Raw genomic sequence first — 5,868 nt, 5'->3', positions numbered from 1 at the left:
TCTCAACATCACTAGGGGGCAGAGCAGTAGGGCTCATTCTGTGAAGGCTTTTCTGGAATGATGGCTGAGATAACCTCATTAGAGATATGCCTCCTGAGACTATAATCTAGTATAGATGGGGCTTAAAGATGCTAGAGGCCTGGAAAATTAATATATCCATTACACAGTCCCTCTGAAGAGAGTATTTGCTGAGAGTGATCACCATTAGAGGACCCAGGATGGTCCTGGAAGTGTGGCTCAGTAAACAGGCAGTGAATATTACGCTAAGACATGCTAAGACATATTGGGGGTAAGGGGAAGTATGCCTTGACTTCAACTTGTCCTGGATGCCCTGAGTTCATGCTACATGAAAAAAAAGAGCCAAGGGGCCTCCCTGGTGGCGCAGTGGGTTGAACACAGTGCTGTGGAGCTGTCTGCAGCCTCTGCAGCATGGGTTTGATTTCTGGCCAGCCAGGGTGAGACCCACATGGTACAACAGGCCTCTCCTGTTTCGTCTGCTGCTCCCCTCAGCAATGTTTTCAGTCCATCTGCCTGTTCTGCTCCCCACTCTGTCTCTGGTGAATTCTCTCAACCCTGCACCTCTGGCCTACACACTAGTTCTTGAATGCATAAATAAATACAAAATAAAAAAAACAAACAAACAATACCCTTCACTTACCTAGGTAAGTGGGTAATAGCAATGTGCTTTTACATATATATTTTTTTAAAACTTGACACAAGCCTAAAGCAGGTGGTATTATAACAGGGTGGTCCCCAGGAAGGCAAGACAGGAGAGGTCTGCTGTGCCATGTGGGTTAGCTCCCTGGCTGGGAATCAAACTTAGGCCACGGTGGCTGGTGATAACTTGATAGAGCTGAGGTTTAACCCCTGCACCAACTGGGAGGCCCCAGTGATGGGAATTATTTTTATTCTCTCTTGGGCAATAAAAATGGAAGGGAGTCTCAAGATATTCTTCAAAAAATAGTCTAGATATGCTTGGATAAATTTTGATTCAGCTGAGGGTTCCACAATTCTGGACCCTTTAACGCAACAAAAACAAAAAATTCCTAAGAGCAAGACTATTAATCAATTGCCTTATCAGAAGAGACTCTCTTTTTAAGGAGATTAATACCTTAATGAGACCAAACAGGGAGGGTTCCATGTGAAATGTTTTCCAAAGGAAAAGATAAACCAACAATTTTCCAAAAATGGCTGCAAATTTAAAACAAGCAAACAATTCACCTAGAATTGCTTGAAATCAGGCCCAAATATTTTTAAGTGCTCTCCACTGACTCTAGTTTGGAGCCAGGATGAAAAATCACAAGGCTTTAGAAAATAACGATAATATGTAATCTATTGTGTAGAAAGAATATAAGGGTTTAAACATTTAAATATTTTAAATTTCTCCAAAATCACCTGAGTTTCCGCATAACTGCTATAGAATCACTTTCTGAAAAGTGGCCAACCTGGAAGTAACCATGCTGTCCTTCAGTAGGTGGGTGGACAAATAAACTGTGGTACATCTGGACAAAGGAATATTATTCAGCCCTAAAAATAAATGAGACGATGTGGAGGAAACCCAAATACATATTACTAAGTGAAAGAGACTAATATGAAAAGATTCCATACTGTAGGATCCCCACTATAAATTATTCTGGGAAAAAGCAAAACTATTAATTAGATAAAAAAGATCAGTGGTTGCCAGAGGTTAGGTGGGGGTAATAAGAGATAAGTAGGTAGAGTACAGAGGACTTTTAGGGCAGTAAAAATACTATTATGGTAAATACTATTATGATATTATTATGGTAGATACATATTATACAATTGGTCAAGCCCACAGAATTCACAACACAGTGAATCTTAATGTAAACTATGGTCATTGGGTGATTATGATGTGTCAATGTAGGTTCATCAATTGCAACAAGCGTACTCCTCTCTTGGAGATGTTGGTTAATAAGGGAAGTAATAAGGCATAAGTTGAGTCAGGGAATAGATGGGAAACCTCTGTACCTTCCACTCAATTTTTGTTGTGACTCTAAAACTTTTTTTTAAAAGGAATCAAACATCTATACAAAAGCCTTTAGGCCCACGTCATGAAGAAAAGGATCCCAGGAATCATCAGAATGCTCCTAGTGAATCGGCTGCCAATCACCTAAGTGTGTGGTGGCCAAAGGCAGGAGGCAACTCCAAAACCAAAAGAAGCAGTGGTTCTGCAGTTGAAGAAGCAGGTAAACTAGGGCTCCAAACAGGAGATGGAGCAGAAGCAAACAGAAAAGCTAGAAGAGCAGAGGTCAGCTTGACAGCAAGACATGAAGAAGAAGAGAGCCACTGAGTGACCCCAACGGACAGCGCATGTGGCCACATCTCCCAATGCACATTGTGAGCACCCTTCCTGGAAGGCCTGTGCTGGACACCAGCACGACAAGCAGATGATCCATCACAAGAGTTTATGCTTAATTAATGCTTGCTCTGTGTAGTGATTGTCTTTCTTCCTGGAATAGAGTAAAAATGCACTTCCTTACTCCCCTTGAGTGAGGTATGGGCATGTGATTTGATCTGGCCAGTAAAATGTGTATGAAAGGGACATGGGAATTTTCTTTTTTTTTTTTTTTAAGATTTATGCATACAACAGCTGGGGTACAGGCCAGAGGTGCAGGGGGTGAGGGGATTCACCAGAAACAGAGAAGGGAATAAGACAGGCAGATTGACTGAAATACACTACACTGGTGAGGGGAGCACTGGGGGAGTCAGGAGAGGTCTGCTGTGCCATGTGGGTTGCTCCCTGGCCGGCCAGGATAGAACTCATGCTGCAGGAGCTGCCAATAGCTTGATAGTGCTGTCTTTAACCCCTGTGCCACCAGGGAGGACCCTCCTCTTTATTTCTTAATGTTGAAGCTACATTCTTTGCCCTCAGAGTTTTCCATAATGACTCCTCCAGAGTGCCACAGTCTAGGACTATTTCATAGACACCAACATTACCACCAGCTGCAGATTTCAGCTCTAAGATGGGCTGCTGCCTTTGGTTGCATGGCTACTCTCTGGCCTTCATGGACATTCTCCAGGTTGACACTGAAACTATTCCCCCAAAGCCTAATAAGAGGCATGAACATACTACCTTCCCCCCCTCCCCCCGCTTCTTGGTTCCCATGGCCAGAATCCTTAACTAATCTTCTACCCAAAGAGTAGGGCTAGTTTCACAAGCTGTTATTTCAGCTGCTCTCTCAACATCTGCTCTCATTTTGCTTACTGAACACCTCCAACATGCACCAAGCTACATTGTCACGCTTCAGCCTGCTCAGCGTTTTGTCCCCTCTGCCCTTAAACACATCTGTGTCTGCACACTCACATGTACCCCCATACCCTCAGAGCTGCTTACCATGGATCCATCACCTGCATCCAAACCCCAGCCCCTCAGGAGCTTTCACCATCAATTACTTGCCCTCAGTCCAGAATCATTAATCTGTCCATCCCTACGGCACTTTCATTTATTCTACATGTTAAAGCTTCTTCCATCTTGGAAAAAAGAAATCCTTCCTTTGACGCTGTCTCTGTCTCCAGTTTCTTAAGTCATAGTCTATAATCTTCATGGCTACTTTCTTACAACCTACACTGAGCGGATCAGTGCTACCCCCAACCCCATGTTTGTCCTTTCCAGCAATCTCAGAGTGTGAATTTATCTGGAAATTGGGTTGCTGTAGGTGTAATTAGTTAAGGGTAGTCCCCTCAGTCAATGTGTCTGATGTCCTTACAGGAAGAGAAGAGGCACAGACAGGAAGGATGCACATGATAATGGAGACACAGATTGGAGTGATCTGCAAGCCACTGAATGCCAAGGAATGCTCGCAGGATCCCAAAGCTAACAGAAAGTTACGAGACAGATCCTTTCTTCCAGCCTTCAGAGACAGCATCGCCCTGTGGACACCTTGATTTCAGACTTGCAGCCTCCAAAACTGTGAGAGAATAAGTTTTTGTTGTCTTAGGGCCTCTATTGTTATGGCAGTCCTAGGAAACATATACCCCTTATTTTATCAGTCTTCCTTCTGACTCCAAGATTCTCCCACATGTGACCTGCTAGAAACAAATCCAGTCTTTATTTTAGTGGTTTTTCTGAGGCATATGCTACTCAATTATTCTTTGTTAATGTCCTTCTCCTTCTGCATCTGTAACATCACCAGCCTTTGGTCCTCCTCTCACATCCTCCTCAGCCTCCTTCACCGCCTCCTACTCACACAATCACTACTGTATAGGAGTGTCCCTGAGATAAAGCGCTAACCCAAAGGAGACAGTTCATTATAGTGTAGTATGATCTGTGCTTTAATAGAGCAGAGTGTAATGATGAATACCCAATGCAAAGCACTTTTAACTTCAGTGGAGGGGTGGTTAGGAAGCGTCACAGAGGAGGTGAATCTTGAAGTATGTTCATTAGACACTTGGGACAAGCAGTGGGAGGAAAAAAGTATTCCAGAAAAAGTTCTAACAAATGAGTTAGAACTTTACCTCATTTGTCCCCTCGTGTCTCCTCTATTCATGCTCCACTGTGGACTCACACAGACTTTGTAACAGGGTGGTACCCAGGAAAGGGGGAGGTTCCCTGCCCCACCCAAGGGAGGGTGGAGCTGAGCAGGAAGAGGAGAAGCTGGAGAAGAGACTAAGGAAGGAAGCAGGATGGAGTCAGGAGACCTGGAGGAGGCGCATGGAGCCTAGAGACACGTAAAGAAACTGCGCTTGTCTTTTGGTCGTGGACGGGGTGACACAGATGTGGGTGAGACCCATGGGGAGGTGACAATGGCAGCTTTTATCTTGATGTTGATTTTGCTCTTTTCCTTCCGGGCTTGTCTGGTTGTTTCTGACCCTTTTCTGTGGGTCCCCACTGGAAGATGCTTTAGACTTTTAGCAGGCTTTGGGGCCTTGTTCTGGGCCGATCCCATATGGATGGACTTTTACCCACGAGGGGACGGGTAACTTTGGGTGCTTCATTTAGAAACTAGATTCTTTGCCTTTCCTGTATTGTTTCCTAATTAAAGTTCCTTCCCATTAAAGTCTCATATGTTTTGTGTTGATGCGGCGGATGGCAGAACCCCCATTTAGAATAGGCAGGTTTGCGGGGCTTGGGCTGCCCCTCTCCCTGTCCTATAACAGATTTGGCGTCCAACGTGATTTAGGACAGAGCCATCCGTGGTTAGTCAGCCCCATGGGCTTTGCCTACATGCTGATGACTTCCCCACTCCACAGCCCAAACCTGAGTTCTCCTGAGCTCTAGTTTTGAATTTCCTACTGCCTCTTCAACATTTCCATCTCATGCTTACACTGGCTACCTGTCTCAAGTGGAAGCCATTATCTCAAACCCTCCCCCCTTCCCAAACAACCTGCTCTCCTATAACCCCTATGTCTGCTGCATCTATTCAAGTCATCCTCTTGGCATCTTTCTGGGTTCTTACTGCACCATTCACTGTAGTTTCCAAGGCCAATGGATTCTGGCTGTGATAGTTTGGGGGATCTATCCTTTCTCCCCATTACTGCCACTACAGCAGTTTCAACTCTTGCCACCTCTTGAGACTAGTAGAAATCCTCACTAAATACCTGTTAATGCTGCTCTCAGGGAGCACATTCTCATACCACCTTGACAAATTCCCCTCCCTGCTTCAGAGGTTCCCAGTTGCCTGCAGGAAAATGTATTTAGCAACCTCAGCACGGAGTAACAAGGCCTTTTAACATTCAGCTTTCAAGAGTTTAAAGGGGCGGGACTCAATTCCAGGACCTAGCACATATTTGTTCTGTCTCTGGGTAAGGTAAGGTATTTAACCTCTCTGCAACTCAGATTAGATTCCTTATCTGTAAAATGAGGATAACAATAGTAACTGCTTCATAGGGTTTTTATAAAGATAAATG

The sequence above is a fragment of the Talpa europaea genome, assembly GCF_964194135.1.
Source record: "Talpa europaea genome assembly, chromosome: 7".
NCBI classification, from domain to species: Eukaryota; Metazoa; Chordata; class Mammalia; order Eulipotyphla; family Talpidae; genus Talpa; species Talpa europaea.
Note: the sequence above shows the minus strand (reverse complement) of the source record.